A 23,458-nucleotide genomic window follows, 5' to 3' on the forward strand; every position below is an offset into this window, starting at 1 on the left:
CTAAAAACCCTAAAAAATTCACTAAAACACAAAGATTACTGAGGCTTATAGTTAGGCTTAGATTTTACTAATACAAAACCACATAAATTCAGCAGTTTTAGTTACTTGAGCAAACTATAACTTATGACCCTGTATTGCACTGCTTATGACCTCACATATTACATCACTCATGACATGGTCAGTGACATCCCTGAAGACATCACTCATGACATCTCAAATGACATCACTAATGACATCACTGATGACATCATCCAGTGAGTATTCTTTAAGAGTTTATGATTGTTAAACATATATTCCAAGCTACTACAAAAGTTAAATTAATATACTATGTGTACTACTAATGAGAGTTACTACTTTTAAAATATATTATGTGTGAGTGGCTTTGTGACTGTGTGTAGGTGGGTGTCTGAGTGGCTGTATAGGTGTGTGAGTGTGTGTTGGGTGTATGAGTTGCTGTATGGGTATATACATGGGTATGTGAGTAGCTGTGTGGGTGAGTGACTGGCTGTGTGAGTGGCTATATTGGTGAGTGAGTGGCTGGGTGAGTGGCTGTATGGGTGGGTGAGTGGGTGTCTGAATTGCTGTATGCGTGAGAGACTGTGTGTTCAAGTGGCAGTATGGGTGAGTGAGTAGCTGTTTGTTTAAGTGAGTTGGTGTGTGAGTGGCTGTATTGGAGAGTAAGTGTCTGTGTGAATATATATAAATAGTCTGTTTTTAATTTAGGCACATGAAAAAGGCAATTCAGTCAACTGAAGAACTGCATTTTTTTAAAGTAATGTATTGGTCACTTGCTACTAACCATAAAATACTACTTAGCAATATTTGTTAATACCTGTTTAACTACTATTTTGGTTTCTCATAGTGAAATATCTTTGAAATAAACATTTCAATTAACAAGTAACCACCCTCCGGAGCATGACTAGATAGCAAGGGGAATGCACCTTTTATCTCAATATCCCTCATTTGCTCCTCGAGTACAATTGTTACCGGTACAATAAAAAAAAACAATTCAGCATTGATTGGTTTAGAGTGCTAGTGTTGAAACATTTAGCAACAGATTTGCCATGTGCCATTAATGAGACAAAATGCCTCACTAACCTTCCATTAGAAGTATGAAGGTTAAGCACTGGCTGCATAGTTTGGAGTGGGAAGCGATCGTGTCACAAAATGACCTAAACATTATAAAGCATTTGTTTTATAATTACCATTTCACTAGTCCATAGAATTTGCAGCGCTGTTAGCTTGTCAAATATCAGTGGCTGCACATTGTAGTGAATGCACACGAGACCTAACGATAAACAGTAAATCAAATGAAATATATTCATGATTATATGTAAACTAACGGCCCATTCTAGCATGTTAATGAATAACATAAGATTTCAGCATATTTGGGAAAAGACGTACTTATTATGGACTCAAAGAAGAGGTCAGGTAGTGGACAGGGTCATCTACTACAACTGGCCTGAGGGTTTAAAACTGTAGCATTTATTACTCTGTGGAACCATTCATAGTTCTATGTCCTGAAAACCATCTTCAAGAATGTATACCCATGGATGAGGTCCTCGTATTACATGACAACCAAGTTAATATTAGAGACTTTTGAGGTCTTCTTTTCTTGGGTACCTCCTGTACAGGGAATTTGCACGGACAGACACTTCACATTTATATGTTGAGATAAGGGGGCTTGGCTGACTAAATATTGCTCCAAACCCAGAATAAGGGTATAGTTATCCCAAACAATATGAATAAACCCCTGAAGAAGAAGATGACCACCCTAAAACTCTGGTGTTTAAATCTATTCACTCTTAGCTGCATTGTCTACTGCATAATTGCTGATCCATGGTTGAAAATTGCTCGGAGGTTTTGGACACAATTATGATCTTCAAACTAGATATCATGGTCTTGTTAGAAACTTGGTTCAAGGATGCTTAAAATGATGGTGTAGAGATTCTTCTCCCACCACACTACTACAGCCTATGTTATAACTAAGAAATCAGACAATGTGGTGAAGTAGCAGTAATTCATAGGAACCCACTACACTGAAAATCACTTCCTACTGACCACTTTCATTCCTTCCAATGTTTCACCCTCAAAATCCCCTCTAGAAAAAGCCTCTGATCTCTGAATAAATGTCATATTCCACCCTCCAGATGGAAATAGTTCATTTGGTGAAGAATGCCGAGTTATGACACAGATAACTTTTGAGACTCTTGTTTTCCTTGGCAACTTCACTGGGGTGAAGAAATCAACAAATCTGTTAATCTGTTCTCTTCTTTTTTCTGAGACAATGACCTCTTTTATGAATGCTTACTGGCGCTGTACTGACTTGAAACTTGGTTTGGCCACCTGAACACTGCAATCACTGGGGCATTTCTTACCTGACTGTGAACTCTGCCGATAGGTCTCCCTCCCGCCGCCGCCATAGCCACCTTCGCGGCCGCTGTGCGGAGGTGGGACCACAATCCCCAGACTCCTCCGCTTCAGTCCCGAACCCGATAGGCGGATACTCGCGCCTGGAGGCGCTATTTAACTTGGTCACTCTCCCGATGGAGCGGGCGCTGTACTGACTTGAAACTTGGTTTGGCCACCTGAACACCGCAATCACTGGGGCCTTTCTTACCTGACTGTGAACTCTGCCGAAAGGTCTCCCTCCCGCCGCCGCCATTGCCACCTTCGTGGCCGCTGTGCGGAGGTGGGACCACAATCCCCAGACTCCTCCGCTTCAGTCCCGGAACCCGATAGGCGGATACTCGCGCCTGGAGGCGCTATTTAACTTGGTCACTCTCCCGGTGGAGCGGGCGCTGTACTGACTTGAAACTTGGTTTGGCCACCTGAACACTGCAATCACTGGGGCATTTCTTACCTGACTGTGAACTCTGCCGATAGGTCTCCCTCCCGCCGCCGCCATAGCCACCTTCGCGGCCGCTGTGCGGAGGTGGGACCACAATCCCCAGACTCCTCCGCTTCAGTCCCGGAACCCGATAGGCGGATACTCGCGCCTGGAGGCGCTATTTAACTTGGTCACTCTCCCGGTGGAGCGGGCGCTGTACTGACTTGAAACTTGGTTTGGCCACCTGAACACTGCAATCACTGGGGCATTTCTTACCTGACTGTGAACTCTGCCGATAGGTCTCCCTCCCGCCGCCGCCATAGCCACCTTCGCGGCCGCTGTGCGGAGGTGGGACCACAATCCCCAGACTCCTCCGCTTCAGTCCCAGAACCCGATAGGCGGATACTCGCGCCTGGAGGCGCTATTTAACTTGGTCACACTCCCCGCGTCGCGGGGCCGCGCGCGGGCTAAGGCTGGGCAAAGGGCGGGCCCTCTGAGGTCCTTAGAGGACCGAGGAGACTGGACTGGGCCACGTTCCCTTCCTCTGCATAAGGACTCTACTTGCCCTTGTTTGTGCCCGCATTGAACTGTAAGTGATTTGGTCGACATAATTACTGTTATATGCTAATCCACGTGTTGTAGCTGTTGTATACTATACACTATATATGTACTAGTTGCTTGCTGTAGAGGTAGACGTACTAACTACAACACAAACCATGAGTCTGCTTGCCCCGAAAGAAATGTTTCCTAGGAGAGGACATGCTAATCGAGGGACATTGGATAACTTTGTTATCAGACCAAATATAGAAATAGATAAGGTAATGGCTTTAGACGACTCACGGGCTGAGAGACGTCGGTCCGTGGAACACGCAAAAAATAGTCGTTCACTTGATCCCCCCTTACAGGAAGTGATCTCATCACAATGTACTATTCCTCATGGAAGCGATGGTCTTGACGCTTCCTTTGGAGTTGGCACACCTTTACTGTTTAGAGACATTACTCCTCCTCCAGATCTAGACAATGAGCATACTTACATTTCATCTCCCCTCCTGAACACTACTCTACTTGAAAAAGATGTCTTGTTGGTTGACTCGTTATCCCCAGTGCAGACACTGCGAAACGAAACCAGGATTTCGGTAACTCCACAACCGCAAGGCCCCACATTAAAAAAAAGGAAGAAGAAGGGCTCCTTAACAAAAAAATCCAAGTCCAAAAGTAATATAATAAATGCTAGATTAACTAATCTCATAACAAAAATTCCTATACCAGTTACACATAATGCCCAAACTGCAACATCAGATACTGTACTTCTGGAGAATTTTGGGAAAATGATCAGATCCCTCATACTACCGTTAACAGAGAAATTAAAAATTATAGCCCGTCAATTGGAGAACTTAGAAAATCACAATTGAGGAGATTAAGGAGGGAACCAAGGAACTAGCAAAGTCTTTACCAGTTCCTTCATCGACTTTTCCAACTATAAGCAATAATAATCAAGAGGGACAGATCGATAGTGCTATCTGCCCGGCAAAACTAAACAGCCAGCACACGATCCCTCCCCGGAAAAAATGTATTGATGTACCCCTTAAAGATAAGGAGGCAGAGGTGGTCATAAAATCCAATCAAATTCTAAGCAAACCACTGCAACAAATATTGAGCTTGGAGATTTGGAGAGGACATCCAGCCAAACAAATCTTATTGTAGACCTTCCCCCAGAAGCAGTTCCTTTGGTGGTGGTCCTAACCGGAGTCCCTTCCTTAGAGGAAAAAGAGAAGACCACTGCCAATTAAAAAATAAAGTCATATTTGGGCTCACACAGAAATGCCCTCTTCCCCCAGAGATCAATGGAGAAATCCTTTTGGTTAGGCGTCTCTCCTGGCTGGGAAGTAGGGAAAAAGACATCACAGGTGACATTATAACAATCAACTTCAGAGACAAAAGAGCTGTAAGATACATCCTAAATTATCCCTCTCTTAAACCCTCTAATTCAATCAAGATACATGACTTGATGCATTTTTACCCCAGAGCACATTTTTCTACTAAAAACAATTCAAGCTCATTAATTCAAAATCAGGATAAGTGTATTAGTCCTCTACTCCAGCGTCAGGAGAGCCATCATAGGCCTTCCTACAATCGACAAAATGATCGTGCTACACATATGCCACAATACTCAGAGAACTATTTAGGGCTTCCCTTCATAGATCAAAGAGATCACTACAACTCTTCTCACCAATACAGGATTAATGCAGTAAGGTCTCTTACAGAGAACCACAAACATCATATTCCTCTATCTCATTTACAGCGTAATTGTTTCATAACCCCAATTTATTATAAATCTGGTTACTCAAGGTCTTCCTTTCAACATCAGAACTATCGTCCTTGTTTTTCGCGTTGTCATCAGGATGACTATTCCTTACCTCTCTATAATCGATACGCAGAATTGACAGACCTGGAAGGAGTGGATTGACTGAACTTATATGGAGTAGAAAACAATGACATTGATAGATTACAAAAGGTGCCCTCCAGTAACATGGAGGACAATTCTAATATCAGCTCTGCCGCGCATACGTCTCAGGATATCAATTTAATGCATGTCCAGAACCCTTTAGTATCTATGGATGTATTACCCAATCACACCACCACAGATAAAATTCAACTCATTTCAAACATAGAACATAATCCAAAACTCCTTTGCACTCCCAATTCTCAGATACGCCTAGGAGAGGGGGCAAAATCTTATGTAACATTTTTATTTTGGAATATAGCAGGTCAACGCACTAAGGTTACTAATGATATATGGACGAACTTCGTTCCCAGGTTTGACATCTTAGCACTCCAAGAGACCTGGACTGTTGAACCAATACACATGGCAGGTTATAAAACCTTCTTTTCCCCAGCTCAACCTTCTGTGTCAGGTAGAGCGAAAGGAGGTCTATCAATCTATATCTCAAACCTCCTAAACACAAAAAAAGTAGTCCCCATGAGCCTTGATCTAAATATCCAGATTCTTAGGCTGATTGTAAATGGTGGGGACAGCTTTATTATAGTACATTTCTACAATAACCTCCCCGAGGCTGAAATAATCACTGTGATATCTCAGATGCGATCCACACTAAAATCTAGAATAATGAAGAAAATAAATGATCCGGTGATTATCTTGGGGGGGGGACTTCAATCTAGGTCCATGTCACCACATTGCTAATGAGAACACATGTGGTATATTGGATGAATTTGATAACCTAATACCACACTTCAGACATTCAACCTTGGGGAACTATCTAAATGAAACCTTATTTGAACTAGATTTGGTTCAGGCAAATGTCAGGAATGAAAAGAACCAAATCTTGGCTCCCACATTTCACGGGAGAGGATGCTCGTCAACCATAGACTATATTTTGGTTTCAAACGTCGAGAGGACTGAAGACGCTGTTTTTATTAGACACCTAGTTCTGCTTAGTGATCACTATCCTTTTAGTATCTCTCTGTCCCTGACTCACAAACTAAAGAGAGGTACGGAGACCATTCTATCACAAAATAACCTAGCGCTTACTAGACTGAATGGCTATGCACTCAAATGGGGGAACGTAGTACCTATGGAGGTGACTAAACAAGTGATTGCGAGGGCCAATTCATCTATTATGACTTGTCTTAACCCACATTCTACCCACTCAGAGGTTATTGCAAGTTTTTAACTGATCGTTGTGGCAATCAACGAAGTATTGTGGGTGGAAACAAAACATGCTTGAAACAAACAAAAACATTGTAAGGTTAGTATCACGAAGACAGAAGTATTGTTGGGTGTATCTGATAACATTCGATCTAGTGAATTACAGGGGTTGATTTTTGTTGGTATGGCCATTTTCAGGATGAGCATCGCTTCGGCATGGATAGATCCGATACCCCCTTCATTTTTTGAATGGAGAACTCGGTTATTGGCTACCTGCAGTCTGGAGGTTGCCATTTATAAGGATAAAGGGAGGAATAAGAGGAAGAGGGGTATGAAGATCTGGGCACCATTGATTGCTTGGACACAAGAAATGTAATTGTGACAATTGGATATTGACATGTATACGGTAAACCTTTTATTTGCTTTTTTACGTTGTTTTTGTACAAATAAGCTCTCTATGGTAAAAAATAAATGTCAGATACCTGCTCTCCGGGAGAGGGAGGGGGGTGGGATGGGGGGGCAATGTGATGTATTAGAAAACTAATAAAAACATTTATAAAAAAAAAATTAAACAAACAAAAAGGCTGGTTTAATCATGATTGCACAGTCGCATATTCCAACTTAAAAACGGTGCTGAGAAAAACAACAAGGTTACCACATGAGATACTAACACTCAGGAAAGCTTATAATCAAGCCTTAAGAACCAGGAAAAAAGAATTAAAAACTCAGCTTTGGGAACAATTGCACGAAACCTGCTCACAGAAAAATATGGCAGCTTTTTGGCAAATAGTTAAGTCCCCTTTCCTAAATGATAATACACACCACGCTAAGCTAGACTCAGCGATTGAGGAAAAGGAATGGGTCCTACACTTTTCTAAAAAATTTCGGTAGGCAACGAGCCATCTGAACGTCCAGACTTAGATAACCTGAATGTTAACCCTCTAAATGAACCATCTTCAATTTACCCTATTGATCTACAATTTTTTTTGGAACAGACCGCCTCGGCCTTGAATGCAAGTAAGAATGGGAAGGCACCGGGCCCAGACGGCGTTCCCATCGATTTATTTAAAGATCAAATGGACCTTTGGACCCCTATTTTAACCAGAGTCCTCAACGCAACCTGCAAGATGGGTCTATTACCATCTTGGTCAAAATCCGTACTAGTCCCCATCTTTAAGAAAGGTGACCGGGACTCAGTATCCTGCTATCGCCCAATCTCTCTATTAGACTCCCTGGGCAAGATGGGAGGGAGAGTCATCTTAGAACAATTACAAGATTGGGCTGACGAAGGTAGGATTATTTCAGACCTCCAGTACGGGTTTCGTCAGGGCCTGGGTACTATTGAGCAGGCGCTAAACCTTTCCCTTTTGATTGACAAATATGTCCACATTAAAAAGGGAGACTTGTACATGGTTTATGTGGACTTGTCAGCCGCGTTCGATTGTGTTTCCCACTCCAAACTTTGGGTAATACTGGCTGACATGGGGGCCCCTTTGAACTTGCTCACATTTGTCAGGGAACTCTATGCTAAAGCCACTGCTCGAGTCTGCTATGGGGTGGGGGGGGGAGCTGACGGACGCATTTCCAGTAGAAAAAGGAGTTAGGCAAGGATGTGTCCTAGCCCCCCTCCTTTTCACATTATATACTAACGCACTGGAAAAAGCGATGCTGAAGGGTTCCCAGGATCTCCCGATGATAAGCAAGCGACCAATATCTGCATTACTTTATGCAGATGACTCAGTCATACTGGCACGCACCCCCCGCGAACTACAAAAAAACCTGAATAGATACTCCACATTCATGGCGAGCCTTGACCTCAGAATAAATATAACTAAAACCTTCGTCATGAGGTCAAGTTCCTCCCGCACAAACAGAAATAAAATGAGGGGTATCTATTTGAACAATCAAAAGATAGCTTTCACCCACACATATTCTTATTTTGGTATAACAATGGACCACAAATTATCATGGAAAGCGGCAGTGGAAACTCGAAGACTACTCTTCTTGAGAACAGTCAGCGCCCTCTCTAACTTTATTAGGAAATTGGGTAACAAGCCCCAAATTAAATTATCCAGATTTATAAAGCCAAATGTTTATCAGTGGCTTTATATGGGGCTGGTCTCTGGGGCTTTGCGAATATAGACACCATCCAGAAAGTCGAAAACAGTTTTTTAAGGTCTCTTCTCTCTGTTCCGGGAAGTACGGGAACTTTCGCATGCCATCTAGAATTGGGACTTGTATATCTGGCGGACCTAGCAAAAGTGGAGCCTCTTTTGCTATGGCGTAAAATATGGTCATCAGATAAAACCACCCTTTCCCAGTCACTCCTGTCGGACTGTCTAACCTTGGATAATGTCAATAGGTCTAAGTGGCTGAGGTATATTGCAACTTTCCTCCATGATTTGGGCTGGGACAAGTATTTTCACAATCCTTCATCAATACGTGAGGTGCCAAGAAAGATCTTAAAAACCAAAGCACTTGCCCATCTGGAGGAGATGAGACTACTGAGTGAAGTTAGTAAACCATCTGTCACCCATAGCCTAATGATTCAATCGGTACCAACACTGCAGCCATATCTTACCCTAAATATGACAAACTATGAGCGCTATCTATTGGTAAGACTCAGGATGAATATTTTTCATCGATTAATAGCCTTCCCAGTTCAGAACAACTGGGCTAAAATTCTGCCTGTTTTTCCCTGTGACTTCACTTCCCCACAATCAACTCTACATACTCTTCTTTTCTGTAAATTTTTTGCAGAAAGTAGGAAAAAACTACTTGTTCCCATTCTGAGGTGCACTGGATATAGGCAATGTCGCCCAGCATTACTCTTTTTGAAGATGTTGGAAGGAGACTTACTGACGTTTACAGTAGCCAGTTTTTTTAAATCCATTGTTTACCACCGAAAGATTCTGGGCCAAAAAGCCATTGAATTTATATAAACTTACAACTCCGACAATTTTAATGTCCCCAGCTGTGTTTATAGAAAGCACTTGTAACCTAGAGCTCTTTTTTTTTTTTTTTTTTAACTTGGAAACAACTTTGTTCCTTTTTATATCTTTTAAAGAATTGTAATTTTATTGATTGTTTTTATTGTATACTTTTCATGATTTACAATGTAAATCGAAATAAAGTAAGATTGATTGATTGAATGCTTAAAATTTCACACACTGCATAGGAGCCATTCTCAACCGGAATACCATTGAGTATGCTTCTGACCACTGAGGACCCCATACATAGAAAACATCAGGCCAATTCAAGAGAGGAAAATCATTTTTCAGTGACATCAAGAACATTAGAATCAGCTCCCTTGTTACAAAGGCCAAAAATAACTTTACAATCCTTGGCTCCCAGTGAGACATTTATTACTGCAACAGACAAATATAATAAGTGCATGTAAAACATGAATAATGAATTTGCTCCAGTGAAAAGCAAGAAGACTCAAACCTTCGCTCCTCTTGTTCTTAAAGGATCTATACACTGAAAGATCTAGAGACATTTTGTAAATAAAGTGGAGACAAGCACTGTCTCTATCTTATATGGCTCACCTCAAGGTTGTCAGGAGAAACTACAAATTAAACATCTACAGAGCTAAATCTAGCTACATTAAATCTCTACTTAATGTCTTCAAAATCATCCAAAACATCTCTTTGACAGCATTGAACAATGTAATAGCCAGTCTTTAACTAGCAGGGTCTACATACCACCATCTAAATGTGAAGATGCTTTGTGCTTCTGCAGTGAATGGAGATTTCACGGAACTTTCATTTTTGCAAGATCTGACCATCCTGACCAATGTGTACTAAACCCCAAGGCAAAACGGACCTGAGTGTACTTTAGTTCAATCTCCAAAGCACAAAAAGTTTAAATCATAACTAAGGTCAAACCTCCCAGCCACCTTTCCGACATACTGTCTCTGACCTAGGGAAAGGAAATAGGTAAGCAACTGCCACCATTCTAGCCAACCCAGGTGAATTCTTTACTGGAGCAAGGTGCTTCACCTGATTGTTGAAGATTGGTCAGTTCTCCTCTATCCTAAAGAAGGGTGCTGCTTACACCAATGCTCTGAACAATTTTTGCTTGATGGCAACACTACCCTTCTTAGGAGAGGTGTGAGAATGCTGTGAGGATTCACAACAATCCCTTTCTATCTAGGCAAACATCATTCTCAATGCGTTCCAAATTGGTTTCAGAAAAGAGCACAGCAATAAAATATGTTTTCTGCAAATTATGTATGTTTCTCTCCACTTACTTATCTTGGGTAACTCCTGCCTACTTGTGGCCTTGGGCCTTTTTGTCTACCTTCAATACAGTCAGCCACTGTGCTCTGCTTAACACCCTGAAGATACTAATGGACATCAATGGTGCAGTCCTAAACTGGATTAATCTCTAGTTGTCTCACCTATTGCAAATATAAAAAATATGAAGCTCTGTTTCTAGCAAGAGTGACCCAAAACAAAGGGTTCCACAGGGCATAATCCTATCCCAACCCTGTTTAATCTGTTTCTCAAATTACTTGGAGAGATACTGAGTAACTGGAATTCCTTATCATCAATATGCATATGATACCCAGATCTAACTGAACAGTTCTTGCTTGTATAATATTGTGCTACAACTCAACAACTTCAACAGGATTCAAAGGTGGATGGCCAGCCATGTAAAACTCCATCCACTCAGGATCACCGACAGACCCGTGCCCACACCACATATTCAACAAGGCAGGCGCAGCCATCCCACCCCAACTACGGAAGGTCATCAACATCTCCTTCAAAACTGCGACCTTTCCAGACAGCTGGAAGCACGCCGAAATCAACGCCCTCCTCAAGAAGGCCAAGGTGGACCCCAATGACCTCAAGAACTTCCGGCCCATCTCCCTGCTCCCGTTCCCAGCGAAGGTCATCGAGAAAATCGTCAACATGCAACTGACCCGCCACCTGGAAGACAACAACCTCCTGGACCCGTCCCAATCCGGATTCAGGCGAAACCACAGCACCGAGACAGCCCTCATTGCCGCCACAGACGACATCAGGCGCCAATTAGACAATGGCGAAACATCAGCCCTTATCCTCCTGGACCTATCGGCCGCCTTCGACACGGTCTGCCACCGCACACTAAAGACTCGCCTCCATGAAGCCGGTATCCAAGAGAAGGCCCTCGACTGGACCACATCCTTCCTCTCCGGCAGATCCCAGAGCGTCCGCCTCCCGCCGTACCGATCTGAAGCCACCAACATCATCTGTGGCGTCCCCCAGGGCTCCTCCCTCAGCCCGACGCTATTCAACATCTACATGGCCCCCCTCGCACAAGTGGCCTGCCACCACAACCTCAACATCATCTCCTACGCCGACGACACTCAACTCATCCTCTCCCTCACCAAGGACACACGCACTGCCAAATCCAACATCCACGACGGAATGAAGGCCATTGCCGACTGGATGAGGAGCAGCCGCCTGAAACTGAACTCGGAGAAGATGGAGGTCCTCATCCTCTGACCCACCCCCTCAGCCTGGGATGCCTCCTGGTGGCCGACCACTCTGGGGACAGCACCGACACCGACCGACCACATACGCAACCTAGGATTCATCCTCGACTCCACCCTCTCCCTGTCCAAACAGGTAAACGCCGTCTCCTCCTCCTGGTACAACACCCTCCGCACACTTCGCAGAATCTACAAATGGATCCCAGCCGAAACAAGAAGAACGGTAACACAAGCCCTCGTCAGCAGCAGATTAGACTACGGCAACGCACTCTACGCCGGAATCCCAGCCAAACACCTACGATGACTCCAGCGCATCCAAAATGCCTCCACCCGACTGATCGTCAACGTACCCCGCCACTGCCACACCACCCCCCACCTGCAAGACCTACACTGGCTCCCCGTCGAAAAGAGGATCACCTTCAAACTCCTCACCCACGCACACAAAGCACTCCACAACACCGGACCAGCCTACCTGAACAACAGACTTAGCTTCCACACCCCCACCCGCCAGCTCCGCTCTGCCAGCCTCGCACTCGCCACCGTCCCCCGCATCCAACGAACCACCTCCGGCGGCAGATCCTTCTCCTACCTCGCCGCCAAGACCTGGAGCACCCTACCTACCCACCTACGTCAGACTGAAGATCTACTCGCCTTCAGAATACGCCTCAAGACCTGGCTCTTCAAGCAGTAGCGGCGCCCCCCCACCCCCTCAGCGCCTTGAGACCCTCACGGGTATGTTGCGCGCTTTACAAATCCCCTGATTGATTGATTGATTGATTGTCCAGCAAAGACTGAAATGTTTCTTATCTCACCAAAAAATACAATTTCCTTGCCCATGAGTAGTTCTATTCATTCTCTCCACTGAACTGTAAACGAGGCAAAGTAAAGAATGCCAAATCATTAGGATTTATCATTGACAATCCCCTTAACCTTCAAAAGCTCATCTCATCAATGGAGAAGAGAACTCATCACCAACTTGGACTGCTCTGGAACATAATGCAGTTCATTTTTCAGCAACACCTGAAACTGTAGTCTAGGCGCAGGTACTCTCCAGACTGGACTATGGGGAGTCTCTCCTCTTTAGTCTCCCCAAAAGCATACCTGCCACTTCTTAGATTAGTGCATCACACAGCTGCCCTCTATGTAACAGTTCACAAAAAGTTAACCAGATTTCACCTCTTTGTTCACACCCTACAATGGCTTCCTATTGAAGCAAAATCCCTATTTAAGATTGCATGCATCACCCAGAAAGCCCTTCACAATGCCACATATCCTACTTGGCTGGAAAACTGAAGATCTCTAATGCTCATTGGGTATAGAGAAATGCCAAACCCCTCCTGCTGGGACCCTGAGCCTTCCGGCAAAAATTTTTTATACAACAATTCCCTGGCAGTGCATTCCCTTCCACCAGCTCCTTACATGACATCAAGTCAATAAAAAAAATCTCAAAATTCTCTTATTTAAGACATACCTTAGATGAAGGAATGATAGGTTCGCCACATGGCATTTTTGACTTATCCAGTCTAACCACATCCGATCTGTCTGATCTTTTACCCTTGATTTGAACAGCTGGATCTATTTGTATTCTTTATTGCTTTCTATTACTTTTAAGATTGTTATCAATATTCTTCTTCTTGTGTTCTTGTAAAGTTCTCTGGTTCCCTTGGGCCAAGATGTCGCTATATAACACTGTTGAAAAATGTTCCTCTCTGAAGGATTAACCCAAATCTTTTGGCTTCCTCCTTCTCTGACCTTCTTTTTGTTGGCTTTAGGACTCTGAGCGATTTACTGCTGTTAACCAGTGCTAAAGTGCCTGTGCTCTCTCCTTTAAACATGGTAACATTGGTTCATACCCAGTTTACCTATTTAATTTACTCATAAGTCCCTTGTAAAGTGGCATACAATATACCAAGGGTCTTAAATCTAAATGCTACTAGAAGGCCTGCAGCACTGGTTGTGCCACCCACACAACTAGTCTTTCAAACCTGTCCCAGCCATTTTATTGCAAGGCCTGCATGTGCAGTTTTTATTTTAATGTAATTGTTTTATTAAATTTTAGTATATATTCAAGCTAAATCATACATTGTAAAGGCTTACAAGGAAGGAAAAATAAAACCAAAATAAACATACAAGTTAATACACACACACACCCCAACTGGCAAGCTGCGGGTATGATACATTAATACAGTACAGTACTCCTTACATCCCTGACACAGTTGTCGTGTAGATTACAACATAAGATGCACCAAGGAGGAATTAATCAATCAGCTGGGACTAGGTAGAGCGTCAGTGGTTGCCAATAATGTCTTGGTTTGGATCCTGATGGAAGCTCTTCTTCATAGGTTTTCAGTGAGTCCTTACAATACACCATATCCTGTATCCATTGTTTACATGTGGGATATTTCTTGCCATTCCAGTACATAGACAGCCTTCGTTTAGCCAAAACCAACGCAATCACACAGAGTTTACGATTATTGGACCTCAGATTGGACACCAGACCTAATAGACATAGACAGATTGTGCAGTCAATTTTGATGCCCAACATAGCACTTAACGTTATTGTTACAGAGTCCCAATATTCACTAATATATGGACAATGCCACGCTAGGTGTATAAAATCTGCCTCATCGGCCCCGCAATGTGTGCAACAGGCATCCGCACGTAGACCTCATTTTTTTAGTTTAAACGGGTTATAGTAAGTTTGATGCAAATATTTATAATGAATAATTGATAAATTACCATTTGGTGTAAGTAGGTCCGTCAAGGCGCAACACTTAGACCACTCCTCTACCAGAAGAGGCGTATCTAACACTATCGACCATCTATCACATTCTGTGTATGTGTTTAACAGGTCCCCCAGAAACAGTGGGCAGCAATCTTGTGGCTCTCCGTTTCTGATAAAGGTAGAGACAAGCTCTTCGCTGTTAGAGAAGAGGATGATAATGGCTATGAAGCCCTGAAGAGTGCATTAATAGATGGGTTTGGCTTAACCACTGAACAGTACAGGTTGAAGTTCAGAGATACCCAGAAAGCACAGACTCAGGATTGGACCGACTTTGTTGATTGTGCAACCAAGGCTCTGGAAGGTTGGCTGGTTGGTAGTAGAGTTACTGATTTTAAGGGATTGTATAATCTTATCATGAGAGAACAGATCCTTAATAATTGCCAAAACCAGTTGTTGCATCAGTACCTGGTGGACTCTGATCTGACCTCTCCCCAAGAATTGGGAAAGAAGGCAGACAAATGGGTCAGAACCAGGGTGAGGCAGAAAACCGAGAACCGAGGGGGTGACACTAAGAAGCAGGATCCGAAAGGATCAGATAAAGGTGGGGAAAAGGCAAAAGACCAGAAGTTTTCATAAGGGCCCCAAAAATCTGCATCTGGTGGGGATTCACAGTCTACAAAGGGAAAAGGCCAAAAGAAGCCCTGGTGCAAATTCTGTAAACAGAAAGGGCACTGGACTTCTGATTGTACCAAGTCCAAAGACCAAACCACCACCACTCCTGCCTCTAAGGCAACTGTTCCCCCTAGTGCAGTCATTGGTGGAGGTGGTAAACAGAATAAGGGTGTAGTAGGGTTGACCCTGGGTTCTGATGTGGACTCTGGCCTAGTCAGAGTACCAACACAGGCATTGCTAGTTTGTGAGGGAGACCTTGATATGTCCTTCCTAGTGAGCCCGAGTAATCTGGGCAAGTACAAACAGCAGCCCATAATAAATGGCAAACAGTCTTTGGCATTCAGGGACACAGGTAGTAGTGTCTCCATGGTGGCAGAGGATCTAGTGGACCCTGCACAGGTCATCCTGGGCAAAATGTACCAGGTTACCAATGCAAGCAATGTCAGGACCAACCATAGTCTGGCAGTTGTGAGTTTCTCCTGGGGAGGGGTAACTGGCCTCAAGAAAGTAGTAGTCAGTTTAGACCTCCCTGTCGAATGTCTATTGGGCAATGATCTAGAAACTTCAGCCTGGTCTGAAGTGGAGTTATGGTCTCATGCTGAGATGTTGGGCATACCTGCAGAGGTATTTGCTGTGACCAGGTCACAGGCCAAGATGCATAAAGCTGAACCAGCTCTGGATCCTGAAACTATGGACCAGATGCTACCCAAGAGGAGGAGCAGTGGGGTTAAGGCAGTGCCTTCCCCTCTGTCTCAGATCTCAGATTCCCCTCCTGCGGGAGGAGAAGCAAATCCTGAAGAAGGAACTGCCCCAGAGGAACTTGAGCCTGGTCAGGGTGAGTTCTTGGGGCAGGGGGACCTTCCAGGAAAGATCTGAGTAGGGGGCAACAGTGCTGCCCCTCAGACAGCAGGCTGCTGCTGAGGCTGCTGAGAGTGCTAGTGGGTCCCATAAAGTTTATTGGGATGAGGGACTCCTATATTCTGAAGCTGGAGATCCTACCCCTGGAGCCACCAGGAGGTTGGTAATACCTCAGAAATGTAGGGGTTCCTCTTGACCCTAGCACATGATATCCCATTGCAGGACACTTGGGCCAGAACAAGACCTGGGATAGGCTTGTTCTACATTTTCATTGGCCACACATGTCAGAGGACACCAAGGAGTTTTGTCGCTCCTGTATCACTTGCCAAGCCAGTGGCAAGTCAGGTGGCACAACAAAGGCCCCCTGATACCACTACCTATGGTGGGGGTTCCCTTTGAAAGGGTAGGGATTGACATTGTTAGTCCCCTTGACCCTCCAACAGCATCTGGGCACAGATGTATCCTGGTGGTAGTGGATCATGCCACCAGGTACCCAGAAGCAATTCCCCTCAGGACCACCACAGCCCCTGTGGTGGCAAGAGCCCTCATTAGAGTTTTCTCCAGAGTGGGTTTCCCTAAGGAGGTTATATCTGACAGAGGATAAACTTCATGTCAGGGTATCTAACTGCAATGTGGAAGGAGTGTGGTGTAAACTACAAGTTCACTACTCCCTATCACCCACAATGCAATGGGTTAGTTGAAAGGTTCAACAAAACCCTAAAGGGAATGATTAAAGGCCTCCCAGAAAAGCTTAGGCGAAAATGGGACCTTTTACTTCCCTGCCTTTTGTTTCCATACAGGGAGGTCCCACAGAAGGGGGTTGGCTACAGCCCTTTTGAACTTCTGTTTGGGCACCCTGTCAGAGGTCCATTATGTTTGGTGAAGGAGGACTGGGAGTTAACTCTCAAACCTCCCAAACAAGATGTGATGGACTATGTACTTGGTCTCCGCTCCCGGATGGCAGAGTACATGAAGAAGGCAACCAAAAACCTTGAGGCTAGCCAAGAATTACTAAAAGCTTGGCATGACCAAAAGGCTCTCCTGATTGTTTATCAGCCACGCCAGAAAGTGTGGGTGTTGGAGTCTGTGGCCCCAGCAGCTCTCCAGGACAAACGGAATGGCCCCCATACAATTGTTGAGATAAAGGGAGAAGTCACCTACTTGGTGGATCTTGGAACTCCCAGGAGCCCCCTTAGGGTGCTCCATGTCAACAGATTAAAGCCATATGTGGACAGGGCTGACATGGGCTTGCTCATGGCAACTGATGAGGACCAGGAGGAGGAGAGTGACCCTCTCCCTGACCTGCTCTCACAGAACACTGATGATGGGTCAGTTGATGGTGTTGCTTTGGCAAGCAGCCTCACTGATCATCAGCAAACTGAATGCAGACAGGTTCTGCAACAGTTCAGACATATGTTTAGCCTGACCAACAGTCTGCCTGTAAAGAGTAAAATCTACAGGCAACCTGACCATGTCAGGGATTGTATCAGGACTGAAGTCCAGAAAATGTTGGAATTATGTGTGATTTAGCCTTCAGATAGCCCTTGGGCTAGTCCAGTAGTCCTTGTGCCTAAACCTCATACCCAGGGTGGTAAGAAAGAAATGAGGTTCTGTGTTGACTACAGAGGCCTCAATGCAGTCACCAGGACTGATGCCTATCCAATCCCCAAGGCAGATGAACTGATAGATACTTTGGCCTCAGCCAAGTATCTTAGTACATTTGACCTAACAGCTGGCTACTGGCAAATCAAGTTAGCTGATGATGCCAAGGCCAAAATAGCATTTTCAACCCCTGGTGGGCACTATCACTTTGTGGTCATGCCCTTTGGTTTGGAAAATGTACCTGCCACTTTTCAGAGGTTGGTGAATAAAGTTCTGACTGGTATGGAAACGTATTGCTCAGCTTATCTAGATGATATTGCTGTCTTCAGTTCCACCTGGCAGGATCACCTGGTCCACCTCAGAAATGTTTTGGAGGCCCTGCAAAAAGCAGGCCTCACTATCAAGGCCACTAAGTGACAGATAGGGCAGAGTCAGGTTGTGTACCTGGGCCACCTTGTAGGTGGAGGCCAGGTTCAACCATTGCAGAGCAAAATCCAGACCATAATGGAATTGGTAGCTCCAACAACCCAGACACAGGTTAGTGCATAGGTCTTCAAACTGTGGGGCGCGCCCCCGTGGGGGGCCGTGGCAGTGTTCTCAGGACAGCGTGAATGCCTCAGTAAGAAGTTATAAATGAAAATAGCCTGGAACCACGAATTTGTTAATTTACTGCGTTTCCAAGCGGTCTTCATTTACAAACAGCAGCTGAAGTGCAAGGCAGGGTCAAAGACACAATTAAAAAGAAAAACATTTCTTTAACTATTTTGTTCTGTTTTTTCACTTGCTGGTAACTGCAGATAAAATAACACGCATCGGAAATGAAAAATGATTAATATGTTAATGCAATAATTGCAGAGGTCTGTGTGAGGTCAAACAGTCACATAACTGAATCCTGGCGAGCGCAGTGTGGAAAAGGGAATGTATGTGTATATATAGTGTTACAGGTCCCATCCTCTAACATACAGCACTGTGAATGTCAATATGCAAATCAATATTTTAAAACTGTATACACAGTATACGATAGGGTGCTGCAGAATGCTTTAGTCAGAGCCACAGGAATTATGTGACAGGGGAGCACCAAATTATGCAGCTGTGTTAAAACTATGCAAGAAGAAAATGCACAAAATGCGCCAAATTTTCTGACACTATTACTTCATTATTTTGTACTTTTTATACATAATACTATTTGGGCAAATATTTTACCACATTAGTACCAGTTTACCAAATACAGAAATAAGCAGGTGAAAGGTGGCCCGTTAACTTTCGCGAAGGGCCTTCCACTGTGTGGGAACACGGCGCCACATTTTAGTAACTTTTGATGCTTTTGAGCTAGAAATATTTTTTTTCTAAAATCTGCAGCTTAAGCACCAGGTGAAGGTTTATGTGGCAAATGTGGAAGATCCATAATTATGTGAAAAAAAGCCACAGAATCGCACAATTCCAGTGGCTCTGGGTTTAGTGTTTATGATAAAACGAGGCTTTTCAAAGCATGTCTTTTGTAATAGGTAATCAGACTGTACCAAGTGCAAGCATTTCTATAAGTATCCATTAAAATTATACTTTCCAGAATTCAACACCCTTATGACACTTGTCATCATGAAACTTCCAGTGACTCCATCAATTAAGGCTTACACTAGGTCCCGAGCAGGCCTTACATTTGGTGATTAACCAATTGCACCCAATTACATTTCTTTTAAGTAGCAGGCGTCTTGGTCACTATCACACCCTCAGCTTCACAACACGAGAGCCCCATACTCAGCTTTGCTCAGCGTTACCACTTCCGCTCGCCCAAGTCTTGCCATACAGTTTTGGAGGGGGGCCCAACTTCAAAATATTTTCCTTAGGGGGGCTCAGAGCAAAAATGTTTGAAGACCTCTGGGTTAGAGCCTTTTTAGGCCTGACTGGGTACTATAGGAGGTTTGTTAAGGGATATGGATATACCCCCTTAAATTATCTAACCTCTAAGAAAATGCCAAAAAAGGTTCAGTGGACAGCTAGCTGTCAAAAGGCATATGATGACCTAAAGCAGGCAATGTGCACTGCCCCCATCTTGCAGAGTCCAGACTACAAAAAGAAGTTCATTGTTCAAACAGATGCTTCAGAGCTTAGTGTGGGAGCTGTACTGTCTCAACTAAATGATGAAGGTCAAGACCAGCCAGTAGCTTTCATAAGCAGAAGGCTGACCCCTAGAGAGGAACGTTGGTCAGCTATAGAGAGGGAGGCCTTTGCTGTGGTGTGGGCCCTGAAGAAGCTGAGGCCATACTTGTTTGGCACTCACTTCATAGTTCAGACTGACCACAAGCCTGTCCTATGGCTCAAACAGATGAAAGGTGAAAATCCTAAACTGCTAAGGTGGTCCATTTCCCTACAGGGGATGGACTATACAGTGGAACATAGAACCTGGGACCCAACATGCCAATGCAGATGCACTCTCAAGGTATTTTCACTTAGAACATGAAGACTCAACTGGTCAAGGTTAGTTTAATATCCCTGCGTTTGGGGGGGGTTGTGTAGGAGAGTAGGATCTGCACTTATGTTGCCCCCACTTTTTTTCTGATGTATACACTGGTTTCTGGCTATAGTCTGGCTGGGTCCCTGCTAATCAGGACCCCAGTCTCTCTGTTCTCTCTAAACAACTTTGAGTGCATACTAGATGCACTAGTAATTGGATACTGTGGTACCTTATGAGCCCCTAGTGTATGGTACCCAAGGTACCAAGGGCATAGGTACTTCACAGGCCTACCAGGGGCTGAAGCATGTATTATGCCACCCCTGGGAAGCAGACTAAATCTGACACCACAGGCCTACTACTGCAGCCTGGGTGAGGTAGTGTTAGCACTCCTCACTGAGGTATAGGTTCCTATATCTCACCATACACACACATATAAACCTATAAGTCACCCCTAAGGAAGGCCCTATCAATCCTGAGGGCAGGGTGCTTGGTTTACAATGTGAGGGGGTGCCTCTGCCTGAGCAGGGCCCCTCTGCAGCTGGCAGGGTCTATTCCCTGTGGCTGTTTGTGGATGCGGTTAAACCATATACTCTTAAGTGCATTATAAATGCTAACTTTGGAATGACTGCATCAAAACATGTCGTGTTTGGTGTCAAACAGCTTGGAATCATACCCCCATATCAGTCCGTCCATGATGTGGGAGTATGACCCCACCCTTCTAGAGGGGACGACATGTACCTACTATGGTAACACGGTAGAAATCTGAAAGAGCCCTGGCATCACAAAATGAATGCCACCAGCACAGACACTGGGCTGCCCTCCTGCTGCTGACTGAAACTCGCAGTGGAGGAGGCCCAACAATAGGCATCCTGTCACAGGGAGGTGTCACAACCTTCCAGACATGATTTGGTGTATTGTGGCTGGGTGGGTGCACTCCTAGAGTGCTTTGAAGTCCTGCACTGGGGGAGCAGTAGGCTCCTCTGTGCATATGCCAGCTCAAACCGGTTCAGGGGCTACCTGTCCCTGCTCTGGCGTGAAACTGGACAAAGAGAAGTGGGTGTAACCACCCCCTACCCTGACCCTCCCAGAGGAGTGGCCATAGAGCTAGTCCCTCCCCTATCTTCAGTATAAGATAGGAAACCTTGCCATTGCAAAGTAGATAACCCTGGATGATGCTTTACAAGAAGAATCCTGGTCCTTCGACGTTCCACTACCTTTGGAAGACGGAGAAATCTCCCTTGGAGTCAAGGAGTGATTCCCCTGCTAGGCAGGCACCAAAACTTGAATCAACGGTCGCAAACTTTCCCACTCCCGGCGGAGTCCGAAGTCCCTGCAGCCCCGAAAGTGGATTTCCTGACTTCTCGATGGCCATTGTGAGTCCCCAGCAGAGCTGAGGCGAGTGGACCCCACGACTGATGAGGAACCGCAATACCTGGGAACCGTGCACTATTGTCAAGTGCAACCCCTTCTCAACAATCTACGAGCATGTGCTTTGGACCACTTGTGGCCCAAGCCTCCAGCAGGTATTGCAGCGAAAACCAGAGGCCTACCCCATCCCAAGTGACCGTGGGCTCCTGTGAAGCATTTCTTCAAGATTTGTCTTCGGGGGACCCATTGGCTTGTGGGTCCCCCGAAGACTTTCTTATCAACTCAAAGGGCTCCTCTGGTTGCTCCAGGCCTTTCCTCACTCACCTTTGCTGGGTGAGTCCCTCAGACCTTGCTGGTCTGCACCATTGACTAAATTCACTTTGCACAAGACTTGCTGTTGCCAAGGCTTGTTGGTTCCAATCCGGTTGCCGGCACCGCAGTCTGCTGCAGACGTTATGGTCCACTCCGAATCCAGCTGCTGGTCATCGTCGATCTTTCCTGGTCCTCGTGAGCAAAGAGTCAAAACACCCTTGATCACCTGAAATCACCCAACATCCGTGGGCATCCATCTTCCTGGCACCGGGTCACTGGCAAGTGACTGTGAACACTGTCCCTTCAATTTTCAGGTCATCTACATCTTGAATCCAGCCTTGGATTCCACCAGACACTTCTTCAGTCTTCGCAAGCAGCAAATCTTCTTTGGTCTCCATTGAAAACAGCGACGTGACCCGACACCAAAAGACACCTATGCACCCGGCTTCCCTGGGTGAGGTAACTCGTGCACTCTAGTGTGTGTTGGCCCTCAAATTACTTACCTTGTAAGTGGCTTGCTTGTAGACTTCCTCGAAGTACCCTAAAACTTAAAAAAATCCAACCGCAACTTGCGCCATTGAAATCAATAGGGAACCCGCGGCTGTGTTCTCACACTGAATGCGTCTCCCGTGGGTCTGTTACTTACCTGCTTTTACGGCATTAGTGAAGCCCCAGCGAGTCTACAGGCCCTAGGCCTTGTCATTCTGCAAGTCAACTTTCCTAAACCTCTTTTTTAGTATAGGGCCCCAGTCATATTTGTGCTTAACTTATTGTGAAACGTTGATATTTGAATGTGTTCCAGACTTCTAATCTCATAAAGAGATTAGTAGAGTGTGTCTAGAAATAAATACATATATATTTGATATATATACCTGAGTGGTGTCCTTTCATTTGGTAATTCAAGAGAATATAAGGTAAAACAAGCTGCTTTACATTCCTCTGAGACTTAGCCTGAAGGCTGCTCTCCACAGCTATCACTAGGATAGCTTTCTTTAAAAGGTTGTCTTAAACCTATCTACCATAAGAGTCGAATTGGACTGGTGCAAGGTGGACACTATAACTAGTGACCAGCATATGCCAGGCCAACTTCTCACAAGGGAGCTGCAGTACCCGGCATGAGGGTAGCGGCCGTCACCTATGCTCCCCTGCGTGTGGTCACAGACACCGCAGGGCTTGTAATGCAGTATCTAAACAGACAGCCAGGAAGGACAGCACTTTACAGTCAAGCACAATATAGAGGGCAAATGACAGGTAATTTATGCTGCCCAGATTAGCGGCGTAGATAAGAGATTTCGGAATAAGTACCCTGTCTAGGCTGAAATGAAAGAGGTCCTTAGTCGTGTTACCAGGAATCTAATGGCTGCTTGCTTACAGACTCTGCACAGGAATATCTGCAGCTTTAGTACCAATCAGTACAGTCTATATCCTTAACAATGCAAGAAAATAGTGGCCAGTAGTCTAAGTGCACAGCCCACAGCAATGAACACTTGTGG

Source organism: Triturus cristatus, chromosome 5_1 (assembly GCF_964204655.1).
Source record: "Triturus cristatus chromosome 5_1, aTriCri1.1, whole genome shotgun sequence".
NCBI lineage: Eukaryota > Metazoa > Chordata > Amphibia > Caudata > Salamandridae > Triturus > Triturus cristatus.